This window comes from Balaenoptera acutorostrata, chromosome 7 (assembly GCF_949987535.1).
Source record: "Balaenoptera acutorostrata chromosome 7, mBalAcu1.1, whole genome shotgun sequence".
Lineage (NCBI taxonomy): Eukaryota > Metazoa > Chordata > Mammalia > Artiodactyla > Balaenopteridae > Balaenoptera > Balaenoptera acutorostrata.
This window is the reverse complement of record NC_080070.1, coordinates 104,615,293-104,640,746: the sequence shown is the minus strand read 5'-3', so window position 1 is coordinate 104,640,746 and position 25,454 is coordinate 104,615,293. Positions and strand designations below refer to the sequence as shown.

The 25,454-nt window shown below is 43.1% G+C and overlaps 1 long non-coding RNA gene across 1 annotated transcript in view; it reads left to right on the top strand.

Annotated features, from left to right (window-relative positions):
• The first annotated feature begins 1,367 nt into the window (after positions 1-1,367).
• Positions 1,368-25,454, top strand: part of LOC103013197 (uncharacterized) — a 44,603-nt gene continuing 20,516 nt past the window's right edge. The window contains exons 1-5 of the long non-coding RNA XR_451484.2: positions 1,368-2,405; positions 11,619-11,759; positions 15,332-15,425; positions 19,801-19,953; positions 23,512-23,718. This is a non-coding gene — a long non-coding RNA (uncharacterized LOC103013197). The remainder of the gene's footprint in view (positions 2,406-11,618; positions 11,760-15,331; positions 15,426-19,800; positions 19,954-23,511; positions 23,719-25,454) is intronic.

Sequence of the window (25,454 nt, the reverse complement as noted above, 5' to 3'; positions counted from 1 at the left end):
ATCTAAGACAATGTCCCCTCAGTGAGCGTGAGGGGATGGGATTCCTGCCCTGGCCAGCAAATTGGACTTCACTGTCCTTCCCACCACTGAGTCCGTGAACCCTAGGGTGGGTTTCAGGCCCCGGACCTCATAGTTTCTGTCTAACAGAAACAGCAGGTGCTCAATTTCATGTTACTCCTGTTAATGTCAAGTGCACAATGGCATGCCATGCCCTCGCTAGACAGAAAGACAGACAGACAGACACAGATAGACAAAAGGTGCCTCAGCAAAGCTACCAAAATACCACATAACTGTTTTGGTAGGTAGCTTTTATTTATTTTTATTTATTTTAAACTTTATTTTATTGAAGTATAGTTGATTTACAATGTTGTGTTAATTTCTGCTGTACAGCAAAGTGATTCAGTTATATATATATATATAACTGAATATATATGTATTTTTTTTCACATTCTTTTCCATTACGGTTCATTACAGGATATTGAATAGAGTTCCCTGTGCTGTACAGTAGGACCTTGTTGTTTATCCATTCTAAATGTAATAGTTTGCACCTACTAACCCCAAATTCCCAGTCCATCCCGCTCCCTCTCCCCCTCCCCCTCGGCAACCACAAGTCTGTTCTCTATGTCTGTGAGTCTGTTTTTGTTTCATAGATAGGTTCATTTGTGCCATATTTTAGATTACACATATAAGTGACATCATATGCTATTTGCCTTTCTCTTTCTGACTTACTTCACTTAGTATGATAATCTCTAGGTCCATCCATGTTGCTGCAAATGGCATTATTTTGTTCTTTTTTATGGCTGAGTAGTATTCCATTGTATATATGTACCACATAGAGGATCGACTTCTTAATCCTTGACATTTTAACTTTAATGTTAGGGGTATAATTTAAGGTTGCTCAGCAAAGAGTCTTGGTCAGAAACGCTAACCTGATTGATGAAAAAGGGGGTTCAGGAAAGAGGTGGAAAACTTACTCTATGATGTGCTTCCTGGGATGGAAGCCAGGAGGTTCATGCTTGTGCACCCTGGCTGGTGCTCATATCTAAGAAGGTGTACAATCATATTGGCGGTGGGGTGGGGAAGTGGTAGCAGAAACGCAGACACTTGTTATGTGGACAGAGGGTATCATGATCATCATCATGTCTGTGAAGTCACACGTCTATGAATCAATTTCTAAATCTTGGCTTCCCTAACAGTCACCCAGGGATCTTGTTTAAAATGCATAATTCTCATCTCTACTTTCAGAGATTCTAATGCAGCAAGTCCGGGGCTGGACCCAAGGAGTCTGGATGTAAGCAGCATCCCAGGGGAACCTGATGCAGTTGGTCCCTGGAGAAATACGGTATTTCTAGCAACATTTCCAGGCACAAGGATCAGGATCTGGCCCCTCACTAGCCAGGAGCGCTAGGATAGAGTCAGGGTCCCATGAGGGGCCAGCCTGCGAGGAACTGGGTGGCCACCAAGTCATACCGCATGAGCCAAGGAGATGGGAGGTAGAGGAAAGGGCAGGGGGATTCCAGAGAGCCAGCTTCCTGGACCGTAAGCACAGAAAATATGAGGCTCGTCACAGACACTCCCTCTCCCCGCTGGGACTGACAACCGTCTCTCCTAAGACATGTTCTTTTCCTATGAAATGAGCCAACGTCAAAGACATGGCACTCCTGCCAGGTTAGTTTATTCGTGCTTCCGCTCTAAGCTCGCCTGGAGTCTATATTTCCAACACGAATCTCATAACCATACTTGGCGGGGGTGTGGTTCATAGAGTTAGCAATAAAAGTAATAGGACTCAGAAGGCAAAAACTGGATTATTTGGTGTAAGAAGTTGAAAGCAAGGCGTTTTAAGGCGAGTGATGCATTACTTGGGATAAGTCACCAGAGGGCGCCGGAGCATCCTTCTCCAAAAGAAGTTTCAGTTCAACAAAACCCTTTAGGCGTCAGTTAAACAAGAACACTTGCTCAAAGCGACAGGCTCCACCGAGGTAACCCTAAAGGCAGAAGAGAGTGGACAGGCGGTCCCTGAAAAAGTCTTCTGAGGCATGTAATCTCATTGAAGTAATCCGTTTTACGTTAAAAATTGGCATGACTTTCCACGGAATCGCCTGATACATCCTGGTTTGCTTTAATATAGCACACAACGTTTTACATTTCTTAGGCCCTAAACAGGACGCTCCGGAGGGCGTCGTGCTGGTCTCTGGCACACAGTGGCGGGTCCTGGATTCCTGCAGCCAGAAATCACCGGGGACTGTGAACCCACTTGCCTGCTGTGGACACCTCCTACAAGCCTGATTCGGAACTTGGAACCCTGGGCTGATGACCGCGGAGAGCCCCTATTCCACTGTCTTAGTTTACACTGGGGGAACTGAGGCTCAGAGTCGCACAGGGAGCTGTTCCGAATTACAAATCAGGTTAGTCTTGCAGTGAAACTCCGTTTTTCTAACCCGTGAATTAACCCTCGAGCCCCCAACAGGAATGGGGCTCGGTCCACGGATGGTCTAAAGCCTAAACAAGGATAAGAAAGGGACTGAGATCCTGGAAGTGGAGTTCAGAGTCCAAGAGGGCAGCCTCGTGCAGGGGGTATGCGGGAGGCGACTTTGAGCAAGACTACTCTTCTGCAAAATCCCGTGTAGTGCTGCCATCCTGTGGTCAACTAGGAAATTGAACTCAAACTTTGCCATAATGCTACCTTTTCCCTTAAATGATAACGTTTTGTAAAAGAGCTGGCATTTGCTATATTTCTCTTTTTTTCCTAATGCATTTGCTGGGTATTTCCAAGCTCCGTGATCATTAGAGAATACTAAGGGACAAATAGGAAGAGACATGACAATTTCACAACTGATTACTTTTTTTTTTTTTTTTTAATCTTTTGGCCCCGTGGCATGTGGGATCTTAGTTCCACTGACCAGGGATCAAACCCGAGCCCCCTGCATTGGCAGCACGGAGTCTTAACCACTGGACTGCCAGGGAAGTCCACAACCGATTACTTAGAAATTAAGTTAAAAACTTCCATTTTTTCTAGTCTCAGCCTTTGTGAGTGTAAAAGATCTGTGGATCTGGAATATTTTATAATATGCATTTGCTATGTAATCACTGACTCACAAAACATTCTGAATTAAAATAATGGCAAACATTTGATATTTACTGTGTGCTGTATCCATATTTTATGTGGATAAAAGTATTTTATAGATGCATAAAGTATCCATACGGACTTCCCTGGTGGCACAGTGGTTAAGAATCCGCCTGCCAATTCTGGGGACATGGGTTCAAGCCCTGGTCCGGGAAGATCCCACATGCCGCGGAGCAAGTAAGCCTGTGTGCTGCAACTACTGAGCCTGCGCTCTAGAGCCAGCGAGCCACAACTGCTGAAGCCCGCTTGCCTAGAGCCCGTGCTCCACAAGAGAAGCCACTGCAATAAGTCCACGCACTGCAACAAAGAGTGGCCCCCACTCGCCGCAACTAGAGAAAGCTCGCACGCAGCAATGAAGACCCAACACACCCAAAAATAAATAAATTACAAAATAAAAAAATAAAGTATCCATACGTTATGTGGATTAATTTATTTAAACCTCACAATAACCCCCAAAGGTAAGTGTCATTATTATCCTCATTTCACAGATAAAGAAACTGAGGCATGGAGATATTGAGTAATTTGCTCAAGGTCACACAGCAAACAGATGGTGAATTGGGAGTCCAACCCATGATGTTTGGCCTAGAAGCCTGTGATCTTAACCACAAGACCAGTGGTTCTGAAAGTGTGGCCCCTAGACAAGCAGCACCATCATTATCTGGAAACTCAATAGAATTGCAAGTTCCTGGGCCCTACCCCAGACCTACTTTTTTTTTTTTTTTGGCTGCATTGAGCCTTTGTTGCTGCATGCGGGCTTTCTCTAGCTGCAGTGAGTGGGGGCTACTCTTTGTTGCAGTGCAAGGGCTTCTCATTGCAGTGGCTTCTCTTGTTGCAGAGCACGGCTCTAGGCACGTGGGCTTCAGTAGTTGTGGCACACAGGCTCAGTAGTTGTGGCTCGTGGGCTCTAGGGCGCAGGCCCAGTAGTTGTGGCCCACGGGCTTAGTTGCTCCGCGGCATGTGTGATCTTCCTGGACCAGGGCTCGAACCCACATCCCTTGCATTGGCAGGAGGATTCTTAACCACTGCACCACCAGGGAAGCCAACCCCAGACCTTTTGAACCAGAAATTCTGGCGATGGGAACCAGCAGAGTTTTAACCAGCCCTCCAGAGGATTCTGCCACAGACCAAAGTGTGACAACCACTCACCTAGGCTATGCTACCTCTAATTGTTAGAATATTTAAATAAAAGCAACTCTGTGCCTATACCTACCCTGGAAATCAGTATGGTAGATCATATTACACTGTCGTTTATGTTACTTCATATAATTATGGCATATTCAAAAGACACTTTCCGAGACTTAAAAAATATATATATATATATATTTTTTGGAACATAGCAATTATATAATTAAGACCCTAAAAAAATTAGCTTCATTTCCCAAACTCATCAAACCACTGGTTACTGTCTTGATTAGGATAACGACCTACTTCTGGAGAGAAGAGCCCCAAGGGCAGAGGGTGTCGGTGGTTCTGAAGAGAAGCAGAGGACACACCCAGGGGTTCAGAGCAGAGGCTGGCAGCAGGGAATAATTCCACTTTTGCTCTAAAACAAAACGTAAAGTAAATGTTAAAAAGAGGAAATTGCCTGGGCAGCAGATATTTTTTTTCCCCCTCAGCTTGACAGCCAGAGAAAGAATGATTGGGCTTCCCTGGCAAAAGTAGGGTGACCCTCATTGTAGCAATTTAGTTAAACTGGAACTAACACTTCCCCAAATTCCCTTCCCTGCACAGTTCCAGGTTGGCATGGGCCGCAAGAGACATCTGGGGTGGAATTTGGAGGGCAGAAGTGAAACAGTAGCCATATTCCTTCTCCGGAGACTGGTTTGGGGTGTGAGGCACCGTCGCAGCCCAAGCTCCTGGCTCAACTTGGTGGTGTGGGCAGCACTGAGCTCACTGCCCCTCCAATCCCCGTGGGAGCCTCCTTCAGCGTCTGACTCCCGAGCCAGGTGTGTGGTTAATTCCACAGTGGAGGGCTCTGGCTTTTCCTATAGGACACCCACTCCCTTGAACTTGGAGGCTTTTTGAAAGACACATGTGAGTTCCAGTCTGTCCTTTGATTCCAGCTTCATGCTTGTGCATTCCAGTTTGTCTTTGATCTCCCCCACTTCATATCCATCTTCATCTTCACTTCTGGAATACCTGCCCTGGAGACTTCAGGCCCCAGTACATAGGCTGTTTAGCTCACAAAATTATTTAGTGCTTATAATGTTATATATCACTCCTAGTGGTGGTGTTTTTTTCTCTAATTGAACCCTGACTGCTCTACGGGAACGGAGAGGACATCCCATCTGAGAACAGACAATGGACAAGCGAAGAGGAAAAAAAAAAAAAAAGATGCTGGAGACTGAAAGTGCCCTGGTTGAGTAAACCAGGGACTGTTAGGGTGACCCAATTTTCAGGGGAAGAAAGATCAAGCAAGATGTGGTAACCCTGACTTTTTGTGACATCCTCAACACAGGGGTGCACAATCACAATCAGTTTCATGGTTTGGTGGAAGGACGTTAAAATAAGCCTGCCTGGTGTGACCCAGCCCCACCACTTACCAGCTGGGGGACCTTAAGCAAGTTACTTAACTGCTCTTTGTCTCATTTCACGCACATGTAAAATGGAGATGGTAATAGTACACACCTCAGAGGTTGCTGAGAGGCTTGCGTGAATTAACATACATAAAGCACCTTGAATAATCATCGGCATATAATAAGCACTATCTAACTTTCTTCTCTATTTATAGGAGATGTTCATATTCACAGGTAATGCCAGTTCTCCATGTGTTCCTTGGAGCATACCTCTGCCCTCCTTTCCCTCACTATTTGCTCCAGAAATTCCCCTTGCCTCTCTTGCAAGCATTCTTCTTCTCATCTCCCTCACCTAAAACCCCACCATCAGCCCTTATGGAAGGTGTCTTTTGAGCAGCCTACCAACCCTTCCCTGGGTCTTCTCTGCCCTGACCTCACCTTACAGAAACCAGTTATCAGCCTCTAAAATCCAAGGTGCAAAGAATCCTGTGAGGTCTGAGTGGCCATGGTGGGAGAGCAGCCATGAGAGGCTTTTCCTGCCTGTATCACTAACTTATTGAGCATCTGCTGTATACCATGCAGACCACCAGACCCATTACCTACAATGCTTCAGTCTTCCCAACAGCACGTTGGGTGATACCATCTCTGTTTCACGGGAGAAGTAGTTGATGCTAAGAGAGGTTAAGTCATTGCCCAGAATCACACAGCTAAAGGGTCATGGGGTCAGGATAGGAAAGCAGGTCCTTGTGGGCTGTGTCCAGAGGCGTGTGCCCACAGCCATTGCTTCCAATGCTTCCTCTTCCCTCATCCCCTGCTTTGGCCTTGGGCAGAAGCCACCACGTTCAGACAGTGCACAGTCAATTGTCCAGGACAACAAGAAGGGCAGGCAGTTCATCTCAGCCACTTATAAGGTGGGTATTTTTGTCCCCATTTCACACGTGCATGAGCTGAGGCAAAGAAAGATTAGGTAAGCCCTGACTGTGCCTTCCTGTTTCCTAACGGGGCGTCCCCTCTGGATTACGGGTTTTACTTCTCTCTAAAATGTTCTCAGTCGTTGAGGAGGAACCACAGGGACCACACAGAAATGCTTTGATCTGGTTATGTAGGAGCAAAGTTAATTCATTACATACACATGCCTTAGGACAAGAAGACCGGTTTCTCTCAGGAAAGAGGCTGTTTACCTTTTGTTACATACAGGGACATAGAACGACTAACACAACGTATGCTGTAACAAACCCCTGAATACAAACCACTCATCTTCAACAATTAGCAACAATTTGTGAATTTTGTTTCATCTATTGCTTGAGACATCCTGAAATTTCACTCATAAATTCTTCAGTATACATCTCTCACTGGAAAGGACCTTTTACGTCGCTAATAAATCACTATGCCATGATTGCATCTAGCAAAAGTCATAGTAAATTAGTAGCATCTAAAAAAAATAAACTAATATTAATAAGATTTTCAATAAATTAATAACATGCAATACTCAAACCCTATTCAAATTTCCTTGATTATCTCAAAAATGGCTTTTATAGGTTTTTTTATATGGCTTGCTAAGCCACAAATACAGGCAAAGGATCTGGTTATGACAAACATAATCTCCCTCCCTCCCTCCCTCCCTTCCTTCCTTCCTAAGTATCTGTTGACTGCCTACTATGCCAGATCCTGCTCCAGGCCCTGGCGAAAGGGCTTTTAAAAGCCACAGATTCTGTCCTCAAGGACTAATATGTTACCTGCTCCCTTCCCTGCCCCCCACCTGTACTCCCACGCACAGTCCTCATTTTTTTTCCCCCCCTCTAAGAACTTTCTTTAGGAAATAATTGAGCCCAAATCAGAAACTCCAGTTACCACATTGTTAAATCTCAGGGTCTTTAGACAATTTCTAATACAACGTTTCTCAAACTGGTTTCTCCAACTATGAGCTTGGGTTACAAATATAGTGAATATGTTCACTATGAAGAATACAGCTGTGTTGGGACTTCCCTGGCAGGGCAGTGGTTAAGGCTCTACGCTTCCACTGCAGGGGGCACAGGTTCAATATCTGGTCGCGGACCTGAGATCCCACATGCCGCACAGCTTGGCCAGCTATATATACAGCTGTACAGAATAAAGCTAAGAGTGTTAGGCTGGAAAAACATACAGGTTTAGCTCTATAGCTGAATAAAATAATTCTGCCAAAATAAAATCACAAATGCAGGGTGATTAGGTGAAATATTTCTTAAAATGAGGTCTGCAGATCCCAGGATGAGGGATGCAATCTATGGACGTATTTGGGGGAGATCATGGTTTCTCCAGTTTGAGAAAACAACATAGGGTAGTGGATCCCAAAGCTGGCTTTGTGTTAGAGTCTTCTGAGGATTTCTGTAAAAATATATGTGCCAGGGCTCCATCTCAAACCTGCTAAATTAGAATTTCTATGAGTGAGGCCAAGGAATCTGAACTGTAACATGCTCTTCAAGTGATTCTGATGATTGGCTAGTTTGAGAAACCATTGATCAAGGAGTTCCTTTACTTTTCTCCACTAATGCATGTTTAAGTCGGTCCTACAATTTCCCAACAAATACCCATCCCCCCCTCCCAGCTTACTTTCCTCTGATTCTGCCCGTTCTGTTGTAGACACTATTGTTGTTGTTTTGGGGGTGCTTTTTTTTTTTTTTCGTATTTTATTATTTTATTTTATTTTTTGGCCGCACCGCGCGGCTTGCAGGATCTCAGTTCCCTGACCAGGGATTGAACCTGGGTCACGGCAGTGAAAGCCCAGAATCCTAACCGCTAGGCCACCAGGGAACTCCTGATACTATTGTTGTTGATGTCTTTCTTATACTGAGCTGAGACTCCCTTTCCCTCAAGTTTTACCTAAGGATCCAGTGATACAGAGAGCACATTTAAATCAGAACCTGTAAAATTATTATTAAACAATAATCTTTGTATTATGACCTCTTAAGACACCCTGGCCTCTAAAAGGCTGGTAATTCTTGGAGAACATTTTTTGATAAAAAGTATCTCAGACTCAATACGTTATGTTATTATATTCAGATTGATTCTTACAGGATTTCTTTAATTACAGTGATTCATAGACTAGCACCTGACTAGACTACTAGGAAGTATCCATGACTGTCTTCTGAAAATTGGGGGGAAAAGTGTGAAATATATGTGTACAAGGATTGTGTTTGAGGAATGGCATTTGTTAAGCAAGGTAGCTTTTATATTTTTCTCATGATGCATCCTTTGATTTTATTTTCAAGTTATTGAAAAATTTCCAATATTGTTTCCCTCCCTCTCTTCCTTTCTTCCTTCTGTCCTGCTTTCCTGCTGCTGTAGGCTGTGTTTAGTCTTCCCACTATGGGACAGGGAGGGGCTGAGCCCATTTGGATTCTGTTACAGCAATCTAGGGATGCTGAGACAAACGGTCGTGACAATGGGGATGAGCAGAAGAGATGGAAATGGCAGGGAAGGGAAATGCCAGGACCAGACGGCCAAGTGCCTGTTAGGGCAAGGGAGGTGGAGGAGGGAAAATTACTGTGGGGTTTGGAGGGAATAGGGGAGCTACTGGCAGAACTGGTAAGGTCTGAAGGAGCGAATTCTGAGGAGGATAAGATAATACTTTTGGATACGTTGGTTTGAAGAACTGGTGGAAAATGTTGACTAGGCTTTTGTACTGTAGTTCTGAACTTAGCATCATGGTTAGGACAGAGGGAAAGGCTTTAAGCCAAAGTTATAAACCTCCAAGACTGAAATTTAAGGCATCAATGAGAAGGTTGGAAGAGTATGTCAGGGGAAGGTAATCTTTCTCAGAATTTCTAGAATAGCAGAGGGGGCCCATGTCTAGTGATGCAGATTTAGTAATACTTTTTTTTGTTTTTGTTTTTATTGAAGTATAGTTGATTTACAATGCTGTGTTAGTTTCAGGTGTACAGCTGATTCAGATATATATATATATATATATATATATATATATATATATATATATATATTCCATTTCAGATTCTTTTCCCTTACAGGTTACTACAAAATACTGAGTATAGCTCCCTGTGCTGTACAGTAGGTCCTTGTTGTTTATTTTATAAATAGTAGTGTGTATATGTTAATCCCAAACTCCTAATTTATCCTTTCCCTCCCCTCCCCACTGCAATACTTCATTTTCCTGATTTTCTGCTACATTTTCTACATAAATTTACCTTAGAGTTTTACAATAAATTTTATTTTTCCTCAGGATTTATAAATCTTTACTTCCTTTGGGTGTTCTATTTTTTCACTCTAGCTGTTCTCTGGCCAAACTATAAAAGTTGTTCAGTCTGTCTGGCAGCAAGTTCTTTGTCCTTGTAACTATGTTTTTTTTTTAAATGGTAAAATACACATGATATGACGTTTACCACCTTAACCATTTTTAGATGTACAGTTCAGTGTCATTAAGTTTACTGACTTCCCTGGTGGTGCAGTGGTTAAGAATCTGCCTGCCAATGCAGGGGAGATGGGTTCGATCCCTGGTCTGGGAAGATTCCCACCTGCCGTGGAGCAACTAAGCCCATGCACCACAACTACTGAGCCTGTGCTCTAGAGCCCGCGAGCCACAACTACTGAGCCCGTGTGCCACAACTACTGAAGCCTGTGCGCCTAGAGCCTGTGCTCTGCAATAAGAGAAGCCACTACAATGAGAAGCCCACGCACCACAACAAAGAGTAGCCCCCGCTCACTGCAACTAGAGAAAGCCCACACACAGCAACGAAGACCCAACTCAGCCAAAAATAGATAAATAAATTTATTTTTTAAAAAAGTTTACTGACTTTGTGGTGCTACCATTACTACCATCCATCCTTAGAACACTTTTCATCATGCAAAACTGAAACCTGTACCTATTAAACACTAACTCCCCATTCTCCCCTCCCCTCCAGCCCCTGGCACCCACCATTTAACTTTCTGTATTTCACTTTCTGTGAATGACTCCTCTAGGAACCTAATGTAAGTGGAATCACACAGTGTTTGTCCTTTTGTGATGGGTTTATTTCACTCAGCATAATGTCCTCAAGGTTCATCCATGTTGTAGCAGGTGTCAGAATTTCCTCTTTTTTTTTTTTAATTATTATGTATTTAGTTACTTATTTTGGGCTGTGTTGGGTCTTCGTTGCTGCGCGTGGGCTTTCTCTAGTTGCAGCGAGCGGGGGCTACTCTTCGTTGCGGTGCGTGGGCTTCTCATTGCGGTGGCTTCTCTTGTTGCGGAGCACGGGCTCTAGGCACACAGGCTTCAGTAGTTGTAGCACGCGGGCTCTAGAGCGCAGGCTCATTAGTTGTGGCGAACGGGCTTAGTTGCTCTGCGGCATATGGGATCTTCCCGGACCAGGGCTCGAACCCATGTCCCCTGCATTGGCAGGCGGATTCTTAACCACTGTGCCACCAGGGAAGCCCCAGAATTTCCTTCCTTTTTAAGGTTGAATAATAGTTCATTGTATGTGTATACCACATTTTCTTTAACCATTCATCCATCAGTGGACACTTGGGTTACTTTCATCTTTTGGCTATTGCAAATAATGCTTCTGTGAACATGAATGTATAAATATCTCTTTGAGATGCTGGTTCATTTATTTTGGGTATATACTGGATCATACGGTAATTCTATGTTTAATTTTTTGAGGAACTGCCATACTATTTTCCACAGTGGCTGCACCATTTTACATTCTCACCACCAGTGCACAAGAATTCCAATTTCTCCACATGCTCACCAGCACTTGTTATTTTCTGTTGTTGTTGTTGTCATTTTAATAGTAGCCATCCTAATAGGTGTGAGGTGATATCTCATTGTGGTTTTATGTGCATTTCACTAATCATTAGCGATGTTGAGCATCTTTTCATATACCTGTTGGCCACTTGTATGTCTTTTTTGGATAAATACCTATTCAAGTCCTTTATTCATTTTTAAATCAGGTTGTTTTTTGTTGTTGAGTTGTCCATATAATTCTTCTTCTTTTTTTTTTTTTCAGCTGCACTGCATGGCATGTGGAACTTCCCCAACCAGGGGCACCAGGGCTTGAACCTGTGCCCCCTGCAGTGGAAGCACCGAGTTTTAACCACTGGACAACCAGGGAAGTCCTGTCCATGTAATTCTTGATGGTTGTGTTTCAGTAAGTAATTTTTGTCCTTGTCCTCCTTTTCTTCTTTTTTTTTTTCAGCAAAGTGTGTAGCTTCTTAGAACTCTGGTGTGTAGTTTCAGTGTTCATTTAGGAATGAAAACAAACAACTGAAAAAAAAAAGAATCAAAGAAAGCAAAAGAAATGTAGTAGCTTCTGGAATCTGGTGAATTATATTTTTCACAAGCAAGTCTTGTGAAAAGGAATCTTTTGACTCATGCAAGCTGAAAAGGACAGAGGTAGAGCAGATTCACTAATTTAAATCTTAACACAGGGTTCCAATAAAAGTCACCCCGATCCACTTCTTGCTCTGCTGCTTCTGGGTCTGTTCCATTCTGAGACCGCCTTTCCCAGTGTGGTTTTAAATGGCTGCCAACAGCCACCTTCTTCTTTTTCCTCCTCCCTCTCCTGCTCTTCCTCAAGTAAACTTTATTTTGACAGAATTATAGAAGTGTTACGAGAATAGCATAGAGGATTTCTGTGTGCCCGTCTGTAAAGGAAAACTCACTTCCTTTGTGTGTCCTTCACTCTTCCACTCACACACTCCACCTCTGACACCAAGTGTGTGGTAGTTTTTTCCACACGTTAAGCAATTCTGCAACGCCAGCTGGGTGTCCTATAATTTAACTCAATCCTGACACTGCCTGGAGATACCGCCGGATCCCACAGGTTAAGGGCTCAGTCCTATAAGACTGCGCCCCCTTCCTCCCCACCCTCGCCTTTTCAGATGCCAGTAGAAATTGCAGGTTGTCACCTGTGCTTCTGACCAACTGGCTATAAATGGGAGGTTCTCACAACCCCTTCCTCAAGTTCAATTACCTTGCTAGAGTGACTCACAGAACTCAGAGAAGTATTTATTTCCATTGACCAGTTTATTATAAAGAATACAAATTTACAGCCAGATGAAGAGGTATATAGGGCAAGGTCTGGAAGGGTCCTGAGGAGAGGAGTTTCTGTCCCCATGGAACTGGGGTGCACCACCTCCCAGTGAGGAAGCTTTCACCAACTAGGAAGCTGAGCAAATCTTGTTGTTCAGGAGGTTTTTTTGTTTTTTTTTTTTTAAAGAATTTTGTTTTGTTTTTTAAAATTATTTATTTATTTATTTTTGGCTGTGTTGGGTCTTCGTTTCTGTGCGAGGGCTTTCTCTAGTTGTGGCAAGTGGGGGCCACTCTTCATCGCGGCGCGCGGGCCTCTCACTGTCGCGGCCTCTCTTGTTGCGGAGCACAGGCTCCAGACGCGCAGGCTCAGCAATTGTGGCTCACGGGCCCAGCTGCTCCGTGGCATGTGGGATCTTCCCAGACCAGGGCTCGAACCCGTGTCCCCTGCATTGGCAGGCAGACTCCCAACCACTGCGCCACCAGGGAAGCCCCTGTTCAGGAGTTTTTATAGAGCTTAATCTCCATCCTCCCCACCTTCCCAGAGGTTGGTGAGTATGGCTGAAATTTCCAGCCTTCTAATCACTTTGCCTTTCTGGTGACCAGCTCCATCCAGAGGTTATCTTGGGGCCCACCCCAAGTCACCTCATTAGCATAAACTCGGGTGTACGTGAGAGGGCCTCCTTATGAATGATCAGACCCTCCTATCACTCAGGGAATGGCAAGGGTTTTAGGAGCTCAGAGCCAGGAACTATGACAAAGACCAAATATATTTCTTATTATTACCACACCCCTTAACCAGGTTCCCTAGTTAACTTTTTACCCCATTTGTTTTATCATTCTTTTTCTTGTCCCTTACTTTATACATATACTATCTGCGTGTATATGTGTATAATGTAATTTTTTGGAACCATAGGTAATGAGTTGCAGATGTGATGACTCTATCTCTCAATATGTCAGTGTGTATTATCTAGAAACAAGACTATCAACCACAGTATAGTTATCAAAACACAGTGATAAAAAACAAGACATTAAACTTGATATAATAACTCAGATGTCACTAATTGTCCCAATAACACCTTTTATAGGGGGAAAAAATCGCAGGTTATGAGTTGCGTTCTGTTGTCAGTCTCTTTAGATATTGCTGAATTCTCCTCCATAAGGTTGTAACATTTTGCATTCCCCGCCCGGAATGTATTACAGGAGTAGCTCTATTCTTATTCACATCCAATGAGAAAAAATAGGTCCAGGTCACCCACCAATAAACTCAGTTTCTTGGAATTGAATCTTTTATGCCCTGATTGGTCTGATTTGATTCATGTGTTCTTCTCTGAACCAATTACTGTTGTCAGGAGACATAGGCTTGCTGATCAGCTTACCCTGGGTCACGTACTTCTTCCCAGGAGCCAGAGTGGATTCAGGTTCACCTGAAGCATGTGGACTCAGAGTATGGTGTAGGGGGTGGTTCCCCAAGGCAAAATCAGGGAACTATTACTACAGAGTAGAGCTGGGTAAACACAACAGCAACAACAAATATCCAATAGACTCTCCCCTTAACGGATATCCAACCTACACATATGCACCAAAACAACAAATGTCTACTGAGCTTGGCAAAAGAAAAACAGATATATCAAAACTAGAGCATAGGTAGACTCCAACCTCATTTTTCATTTTCATGCACTAAATATTTTAATCTCTCTTCTTTTGTTCATAGCACAGAGATATTTTGATCTAGGTACTGCCTCTGTTTAATTTTATTTTGTTTTTCAATTTAATTAATCACAACAGCTCTAGGTAGCAGCAGGAAACGGCATATCGTATGGTCAGGCCACTCAAGAGGGCTGTCCTCTTGCTCTCTGTACACCCCCTGCCTGACCAGGGCCTGCTTCACCTACACCTACTCATATGACGGACCTTCCTACTTGCCCCCGGCTCCAGCTGGTGATTGTTCTTATCAAAGGGGCGGTAAGGGGCGTGCCTCTCTGCTGGTTTCCCTGGTAACCAGTGAGCCCATCTGATGTCAATTCCCCTATAACTGGGAATCTCCCCTTCCCCAGGGAGTAGAGCCTGCCACCGAGTCCTGCCCACCGGGTACACGGTGGGGTGTCACTCCAGGACCTTGTTTCAGACCTGTAAGCTCCCCATCCATTAAACCATTGATGTCTCTGTTGCTGACTTGGGACTCTTTCTTTGGTCTTTTTTTTTTTGGCCACTGTGGCGTGGCTTGCCGGATCTTAGTTCCCTGACCAGGGATTAAACCCGGGCCCCCAGCAGTGGAAGTGTGGAGTTCTAACCACTGGACTACCAGGGAAGTCCCTCTTCCTTCAGTCTTAACGCTGGGCAAGTGCAGGCCTTGCAGGCCTGCGGGGTGCAGCCCAATATATATTCATCCTACTTTTGAAAAGTATGTCCTAAAAAAATAAAAGTATGTACTTGAAATCATTTTACAAAGTGTTAAGCAAAAACTTAAAGCTAGGGTTTTGTTGTTCCAAGCCACAGGACTTCTGAAATTGTGATCTTTTTAAAATAACTTAGGTGCTACTTTCCTCTCAGTTTGTCACAAAAAGAAAATCTTAAGAAGTTTCATTGTTAGAATGTTTATTTTTTTGTTTTTTTTTCTTCTTTATTTTTTTTTCTAGAATGTTTGTTTTTTCCTGCCTTTTCAAATGACAGAATTTTCATCTTTCATAGAAATCGGAGGGCTTGCCGTGTAGGGTGATGATTTGTTGCTGTCCCATGTTTCTTCTCAAGCTCATTTTTCTTCGGATTGTAAAGCTTCTGAATGGTCAGTTGCTGTCACAACATATCTTCAGTCTTGTTTCCGTGCTCTCAGTCCTGTCTCTGGGCAGTTGCTTTTTTTAAAATTTATTTATCCATTTATTTATTTATTTTTGGCTGCATTGGGTCTTCGTTGCTGTGCACGGGCTTTCTCTAGTTGTGGTGAGCGGGGGCTACTCTTCATTGCGGTGCGTGGGCTTCTCATTGCGGTGGCTTCTCTTGTTACGGAGCACGGGCTCTAGGCGCACAGGCTTCAGTAGTTGTGGCTCATGGGCTCTAGAGCTCAGGCTCAGTAGTTGTGGTGCACAGGCTTAGTTGCTCCTCGGCATGTGGGATCTTCCCGGACCAGGGCTCGATCCCGTGTCCCCTGCATTAGCAGGTGGATTCTTAACCACTGCGCCACCAGGGAAGTCCTCCTGGGCAGTTTCTTGAAGCCCAGTAACATTAGCTCTGTCAGATGTGTCTGTACCAGGATAAACCGATTTCTTGTTTTAGATCCAAAGAGTATTTGGAAAAGTATTTTCTGAACCTAATTGTTTAGTGTACTTTCAAGCACACACATTTTATTCCCCTAGTCACTGAACCTCAAAAAGTCCTACTATTCCTTGATATAGGAATGTACTCCTTTTTATTTTCTGTAGTAAACTTTTTACATTCCACTGAGCAGATACCAGAAATGCCTTTAAAAAAATTGCATTGAAATGTCTCTCTCCATTTTTAATCAACAACTAATCAACAACTAGACTAATAATAAACAAAGGAAACCCTGCCTGCATCTTCATGTAGGTTTAAAGGAGGAAAATGCAGGAAAGTGTTTTTGGAAAGCATTGAAGGATGCAGGGAAGAGGAAAGAGCCCTCAGAGATGGAGGCAGGACATCCGGGTCCTAATCTAGCTGTGTGACCACAGCCAAGTTGCTTATACTTTCTGGGAGTTAGACTATGATATCCAAGAAAAAATTTTCAGAATTTAATACAAAAGTCATAATTCTCCCCAAAGTGACAGTGACAGTCTTCCTGAGAGAACCACCCTAAGTTTGTAATCTCAGAATTCAGATTTTCCAGATAGAAGTCATTTGTATAAATTTCCCTAATGTAATGATAAAACCTGTCCTTTCATGTGGATACTTCTATCTATTTATTTATTTTTTGTTTGTTTGTTTTCCTATACTTCTATTTATTTGAGTGGGGAAGGGAAGAGGGCATATTCCTAGTGAACATGATGTCTTCACCCAGCACATGGTAAACATGAGGCAATCTGTTTAAAAGACAAACTACAGGGGCTTCCCTGGTGGCACAGTGGTTAAGAATCCGTCTGCCAATGCAGGGGACACAGGTTCGAGCCCTGGTCCGGGAAGATCCCACATGCCGCGGAGCAACTAAGCCCGTGCGCCACAACTACTGGGCCTGTCCTCTAGAGCCCGCGAGCCACAACTACTGAGCCCGCATGCCTAGAGCCTGTGCTCTGCAACAAGAGAAACCACTGCAATGAGAAGTCTGTGCACCACAACGAAGAGTAGCCCCCACTTGCTGCAACTAGAGAAAAGCCTGCGCAGCAGCGAAGACCCAATGCAGCCAAAAATAAATAAATAAAATAGATAAATTAAAAAAAAAAACTACAGAAGACACCACGTCTTTACAAAAGGAGGAAAAGGCAGATGAGTTATTCCTTTACAAACACTGTTCTGACTTCTAATTGGGAGGGCATGGGAAGATCACTTGAGGCTCTTGAGTGATGCTGGCTACTTCTCCAGAAAATTCCTTACCCTAAAGCAAACAGCAATTATGTCTTGAAACCCATTTTTTGGCCTACATTCTACATCTGTAAAATTGGATTAAAATGTGGAAGAATTTTGAAATAGAAACAGAATGGGAAAAAGTAGTCTCTAAAACCTCTTTAAAAAAACAAGTGGTCAAAATTAGTTTCTAGAATTCCAGTCAGCAACTCTGGATGTTCTTATTACAAACTAGAGGAGTTCTTTTAATAAATGACCTCCATGTCTGAAAGCTTTGCCTCCAGTTCTTCTAATTAAAAAAAAATTCTACAATGTATGTTCATTATTTTTAAGGCAAACAATATCTCCAGTTTCCTCTGTTACTATCACTTAGTCTAGAAACTACACTTAGTTACACATGACCCCATATCCCTCCAAATATAAAAGTAAAATAATTTAACTACCAGGAAATGTCTTAGGAGGAATTCTTATTAGAGAATATTTATTCATTCGTTTGAATGTTCATTAAGAGCATTCTGGGCATGTAGTAATGAACCAAAATAAAGGCTCTGATCTCATGAAGCTGGATTCTGATGAGGAGAGACCTATAGTTTAAAAATACATAACATCTACTAAAGATAAGGGCTACAAAGAAAAACAAAGCATCTGAAAGATGCAGAACAGGTCAGGAGGCATCTGTGTCATTTAGGTAGGGTGGTCCAGGAAGACCTCTCTGATAAGGTGAGATCTGAGCAGAGACTTAAGTAAAGTGAAAGCATGAAACGTGAGGTTACCTAGTGCAGGAGTTTGCAAACTTTTTCTGTAAGGGGCCAGACAGTAATGATTTTTGGCTTTGCAGGCCATACAGTTTCTGTTGCAACTCTTCCAGCTTTGCCCTTGGGGCAAGAAAGCAGCCATAGACAACATAAATGAATGGGTGAGGCTGTGTTCCACCAATCCCTTATCTATGGACAGTGAAATTTGCATTTCATGTACTTTTCATGTGTCACAAAATATTATTTTTCTTTTGATTTTTTTCTAACCATTTTAAAATGTAAAAAACATTCTTAGCTCAGAGGCTGTACAAATATAGGCTGTGGGCTATGTTTGTTGACCTCTGATCTCTGATCCCTGATCTCCAGTAAACACATTCCAGGAGAGGGAACAGTTAGACCCTGAGTCAGGAGCAGCAGGCAGGACTTGCTGATAGAAAGCAAAGGAAGTGTGTCAGCTTCTAACTTTTCTTCCTGACCAAAATCTGTTCTATTTTGAGCTCCCTGTAGAAGACAGACACCACATTTCAGAGGAGTGAATGAATCTGGAAAAATTTCTTAGAGGAAGTAGGTTTTGAACTGGTTTGGCTTTGAAAAACAAACAAGGTTCCAACAGGTGGGCCTGGACATGGAGAGAGAAAGTATTCTAGTTAGAGGAATAACCTAAATAAAGGCCTGAAAGTGTAATAGGGAAGAACCTTTGTATTCTATTACAAGTTAATCACCAAAGGGACATTGCCTATAAGCTTCAATTACACATAATGACCCATCTCTGGGACCCCTGCCTCCCAGGTAATGAGCATTAAGCTAAAACACCTTTGTTTAGCTATAGGAAACATCCTGACCATGCAAACCTATGAATGATTGCAGGAAGGAAGAAATTAACATATCCCTTCTGGAGGCTGACGGGAACCAGGAAATGTTTGACTTTACTCCCTCCCCTCTTAGTATAAAAGAAGCCTGAATGCTAACTCGGACAAGATGGTTCTTTGGGACACAAGTCCACCGTCTTCTCTGTCTGCTGGCTTTCCTAATAAAGTCGCTATTCCTGCCCCAACACCTCGTCTCTCAATTTATTGGCCTATTGTGCCGAGAGAAATGTGAGCTTGGACTCAGCGAGGAAAGTAGCAAAGTAACATGTGAGTTATAGGCCCCTGTGGTCCTACTCCAAGTGCTGTTTGTCTGTGTTGCCTACCCTGATATCTTGACATGTAAGCCTGTAGATCAGGGGTCCCCACCCCCGGGCCGTGGACTGGTACTGGTCCATAGTAGTACTTCCATGTTAGGAGCCGGGCTGCACAGCAGGAGGCGAGCGGTGGACGAGTAAGTGAAGCTTCATCTGCCGCTCCCCATCGCTCACATTACCTCCTGAACCATCCCCCACCCCCCTCCAGCCGGCTGTGGAAAAATTATCTTCTAAGAAACTGGTCCCTGGTGCCAAAAAGGTTGGGGACCGCTGCTGTAAATGGTGGTTCTCAAATTCTAGCCTGCATCAGAAACCTGGGGGAGCTTGTTAAAACCAAGTGTCAGGTCCCACCCCCAGGGTTTCTGATGAGGTAGGTCTAGGGCAGAGCCTGAAGATGTGCTTTCCTAGTAAGTTCCCAGGTGATTCTGATGCTGCTGGTCCTAGGACCCCACTTGGAAAACCACGGCCCTACAGGGGTGTCTGCTACAGAGGAAGGATGGGGTCTAGCAATCTGCTACTGAGCTGACCTTCAGAATGGGGTAGTACCTGAGAATTTTACCTGAGACCAGCTATAAAATAAAAAAGTAGTGCCAAGCCCATAGTAGACTTTCTTGTGCATGAATTCCCTTCCTCTCCTGCCTTCTTTCCTGCAACTATCCAGAAGGGCTTAACATTTGTAAACATGTTTCATGTGGTACTTCTGCTTCCAGATTTTAAAAAAAGTCATAGACACGTTTGGCCATCAACAACAAACAAAGCAATAACGTGGAACGGCACGCAGCCCACAACACACTCAGGGAATCCTAGGGTGTCACCGAAGAGAGACAAGGGAAATTGGAGACCTTTTGGAACTGACTCTCACAGTGAGTTTGTGTGTCTTTCTCACAAATTAAGTTCTCCGGCAGCTAAGAATATCGTAATGAAACTCCTATTTACACATACTATTGATTCTTTTGTCTTAACCACCTTTTTAGAGTGACATCTAGGTGAAACTGAGTAACACATACTTCTCTGAAATAATTCACTTGCATCAACTTTCCAATGATTAGCAAAAAAACCGGGAGGAATACAATTGGAACATCAGTATGCTCTGAAAGAAACATGTTTTTAAAAATAGAAAATACCAAAAATAAAAGTTCTCCTTTGTACTCCAAAATTAAACAGTGAAAAGTGAGGTAAACACACACACACACATACACATACATTTGGAAGCAGCACTGCAAAAACATTCAAGTTAAAATTGAACTAAAATCTAATTAAGAATATAGAGCAAAAACTCAAAGCTTGAATGATCAGAATAACTTCTGTCTGCTGACCAGCCCTTCTAAGGGATAAGGCCCTGTCTATAGATTCTGTGGCCTAACTGGCTAAAGTTTGTATCACCTGGCCCTGTGCCCACACCTGCCCGCTGTGGTTTACTGGGCACTTGGTCCAAGGATGGCCCATCTCAGGCTCCCCAGCAACCTATGACATGGCCTGGCTTGGAACCCTGAGCTGAGCCAATCAGATTGCTCATCCAGGGGTTGGCAATTTGTAAATCAAGGGAGTAAACCGAGGCAGGCTGGGTCAATGGAGGATGAGAACTAAGTAAGAGCTCACTGTGGACCGTGGAGTTGAGGGTCTGAAGAAGCCCGGTTTTAAAGAGAGGAGGACAGACTCACAAGAAAGAAGCAGAGAGTCCATGGGGCTGCTAAGGGAAAAAGGGACAGACTTGTTCTGGATGGTTCTCAAGTCCCAGTGCACATGTATCCTTAGAATCAACTCCCTTTTTCTTGAAATAAGTAACTCATGTGAGTTTCTTTAAAGGGACCTGATGCAAACAGCAGCTGTGTTTCTAATTGCTACCATTGTGGTTTTTTGGGGTTTTTTTTTAATTTTTATTTATTTATTTATTTATTTATGGCTGTGTTGGGTCTTCGTTTCTGTGCGAGGGCTTTCTCTAGTTGTGGCAAGTGGGGGCCACTCTTCATCGCGGTGCACGGGCCTCTCACTATCGTGGCCTCTTTTGTTGCTGAGCACAGGCTCCAGACGCGCAGGCTCAGTAGTTGTGGCTCACGGGCCTAGTCGCTCCGCGGCACGTGGGATCTTCCCAGACCAGGGCTCGAACCCGTGTCCCCTGCATTGGCAGGCGGATTCTCAACCACTGCGCCACCAGGGAAGCCCCGCTACCATTGTTTTTAGTTAGGAAAGCAAAGCATTTACTTTAAAACAATCCAGCTTATATACTGAGGGAAAAATGGTTTAGAAGCAGGCATGGATCTAGGTTTGGTGACGCCTGAAGCTTATACAGATTAAGTGGCCATCTTTAAAAAAAAAAGGAATGCCAAATTACCCATAAAAAATAGGTACAGGCGGTGAGCTGGGGATGGTGGTGTGCTGAATTGGGCGATTGGGATTGACATGTATACACTGATGTGTATAAAATTGATGCCTAATAAGAACATGCAGTATAAAAAAAACAAACAAAACAACTAATACTAAACTTTCATTTGGGTTATTTGTATGGAAATATGTTAATATAAATGTTTCAGACATTACATGAAATTTCTAAAAATCTTATATGTTCTGGTATAATGTTATAAGTCATAATCCTAGTTATTACTTTAAAATGTATATCTCAGAAATAACTATTTTTCTTCTCAACTGCATTATTATGAACTTTCATCAAATCTTAAAAAAAAAAAAAAATAGGTACAGGACCCTAGAAGGGGCCTGTGCACGTGAGGAACCGTAAAGCCAAGCTTCATTAATTTCACGGTATATTCAACTCTGTTTAGAGGTGAGAACCTGATCCTCAGGGGCAATGTGACCTTAGATACTTCTTCTCCAACAATAACCAAGTTTAATTTAAGTAAAAAGTGCCCCACAAAGACATTATACTATCCTCATGCTTTACTTGAATGTTTTCAAGCTGTAGCTAATGAACCATTCGTGGGCATGACCAGCATTTGTTATAGGATGAAATAGAGAAGAATAGAGGAGAAAACCGGGTGTATCACATGATAGATGAGTAACTGTTGTCTTGTGAGACTTTTGCTTCAGTTTTACAAATAGATACACCAATGGGTCTCATACTGTTTGGTCTCAGGATCTCTTCACACCCTTAAAATATAGAGAGGGCGTCAAAAAGTTGTTGCTTATGTGGGATATTTCTATTGATGTTTACTGTGTTAGAAATTAAAACTGAGAATTCAAAATTTTATTTTAAAATTATGATTGATTTGTTTATTTATTTATTTATTTTTGTGTAAATAAATGTTGTGATCACCCCAAGGAGGCAGGGTGAACCCAACCATTGAGTATCTAGGTGGTGACCACTACCAAGGGTCTCTCTTCTCCTGCTTTGATTTGCTAACTGGTTCTGTTGCCTGCTGGCAGGCATGCATTCTGAGCTGCTGCCTGCTGGCTGGCCAGTGTGCTCTTTGAGCTGTGTTGCTGCCTGCTAGGGAGCTTACACCCTGAGTTGGCTGCTTTATGCTGCATTTGCTGAGTCCGCCCAAGCCTCTGTTACACGTGTAATCAACCTAAGTTGAAAGTTTTGATAATTGATGTTTAAGGCCTGGAGAATGTCACTGAGGCCCTCTTTCAAGTAGCCCTGGGTCATTTGTCTCACAACCTTTGCCAGATGCTACCATGCTGGAAGAGGTCACCCCTCTCCAGACCTCGTGGCTACTTGGGGAGCCTTGGGGTCGATACAGTGAATAGCAGTGGGAGTTTGAATGGTTTACAGACATCATTACCATCACTATACGTGATGGAGCTCTCTGGAGAGCTGCTGCTTTTTATCCCTTTATGGGGTCATCCCTAACTAAGGACAGGACACAGGGTCAGCACAATTAGCTGGACTTCAGGCAGTCATCTTAGCCCTGAGCCCTAGCCAACAATCAGCTTCAGCTGCACACGTTTACAGATGCGTGGGTTGTTCATTGCCAACAGTCAGCCATCTGGTCCAGCCAAGTGGCGGCAACAATTCCTTATCCAAGGTTGCATCCTTATGGGTCAAAAACTCTAGGAATCTCTTGCTTCACAGATACCCAAAATATAAACCAAGGTCACACATATCTCTGCACCTACGAAAGCCACAATGTGAGGGCTCACCAAGACCCTTCTTATCTCCTTTGCAGTTCTAAATATTATTGATAGCAACCAATGCACACATTTCACTTTGCAAAATACAGAACACTGGGCTCTTAAGGCATTCAACAGAACTTTCGCCTCCCTAACCAGTCTACAGGCTTCATAGAACACCATAATGGTTTGTTTCTTACAAGTTCAGATTCAATTAAATGAAACATGGCCACATTTCAGTCATCAGTCCAATATCAAGGGTGAATTTTAATAAGGAGTCCGACCCCGTTGTTGCTATTTGAGTGTTGACACCTTCCAGCCTCTGTGCCTAACCTGGCCCTCTCGGCCCACAGGTGAAGCCAGTGACAAAGCTCAAGGAGCTGCCTCCCTTTGTGCCAAGGAAAAGTTCAGCCCACGCACGATCTGGTCCATGTGAGGGAGCCCTCACTCCAGCCCCACCCCTAACCACCAGAAGACTCCAGTCGCCTCTCCCTGCTTTCTTAAGCTGTTTTTGGACCTTCTTTGGAGCCTGCCCTGCTCTTCCCAGAAAGCCTGATTATGTGAGTAATAGAATTCTTCATACCCTCTTGGTGTGTGTGGTGTGTCAGTCTCAAAACCAGAGGCAAATTTTGCTTGTGGGATCCATATACCTCCATGGGGTGACCAGAACAATACCAATAATAAACCCATTTCATGTTAGGTAAAACAATAACACTTTTTAAAAAAAATAAATTTATTTATTTATTTTTGGCTGCGTTGGGTCTTCGTTGCTGCGTGCGGGCTTTCTCTAGTTGCGGCGAGCGGGGGCTACTCTTTGTTGCAGTGCTCAGGCTTCTCATTGCGGTGGCTTCTCTTGTTGCGGAGCACGGGCTCTAGGCGCGTGGGCTTCAGTAGTTGTGGCACGTAGGCTCAGTAGTTGTGGCTCGTGGGCTCTAGAGCACAGGCTCAGTAGTTTTGGTGCACGGGCTTAGTTGCTCCGCGGCATGTGGGATCTTCCCGGACCAGGGCTCAAACCTGTGTCTCCTGCATTGGCAGGCGGATTCTTAACCACTGCGCCACCAGAGAAGTCCCAACACATTTTTAAAAATAAAAAATAATGATCTTCTTCAAACTAGGGAAGCATTTAGTGAGAAGAATGTTGTTTTTTTACATTGAAAATGTTTTATTAAGGTCTAACCTAATAGAAGAGAGTTTGATTCTCAACTACTTTTTCATTTGTTGCAATGTGTTGTTCTGGTTAAAGTGTTTGAAGAAAATTCATCCTCACTGTTATGCAGTTAGAAAGGGGAAGAAATTTTTGTTTTTAGATGATTATTAGATAATTGTGGCTATTGTGTGATACTACCCCAACGCTTGACAAGTGGTGGTTTCCTAAGTTGCAATGTGTAATCTAAAACCATATCAATGAACTTTTCCTACTCTGCTACATTAAAATCCATCTTGCACTTTAAATAGATATTTTACCCATGCTTGGTTTTTTAACATCATGGATTGATCATTTGGGAAATATTGATTAACTGAGTTATACAAGTCTTATAAAAGTTAACACACTTCATTACATAATATAGAAAAAAATACCTTTGGAATATGACTATAGATCTTATTAGAAAAGTCTTTAAGTATTGGGAACCTGTCAAGCTCATGGTGGTAGGCACAAGTTTTCCAAAATTTCGCTTGTTACTTGAAGGCTCAAATTTTATCATGGGCAACACATGCTGTCAATTGTCTTCACTTTATTCATTTTTGAGGAAATGCCTGCCAAACACTCAAATGTGAATAACTCTAGTTTGGGCAGGTGTTCTTTGAAGTATAAATGGTATTCCATGAAAAATGCAACTCATTCAGTTTGCAACTCAAGGGCTTTTCATGGACAACTTCAGGATACAACAAAAGTGCTTTATGCCTGTTTATTTCGTACACAGATATTAAGATGTGTATGCAAGGATCCAGATTTGATAAAATTAATGACTTTTTACTGCTTGATCAAGAACATTCTTAAGTGATACTGGCTTTTTTAAAAAGTACATGGAGATAAAGAATGCAGTAGCTGCTGGTGGTTTGGTGCCACTCCCTTGACTGGTGTTGAGGCACCAGCAATTTTAAGAGACTAGGAATCTGGAGTCAAGTGTTCTGTTCTGGTCCCTACGCTACCCAGCATAGAAATTTACATGTAGCAGAAGATCAGTAAGTATTTTTTAGGTGATTGATGAACTGTGTGACCTTGGGAAATCACTTAGCTTCCCTGGGGTTCAATTGACTATAAACTGAGGTGAACCTGGTGATCCTTAAGGCTGCG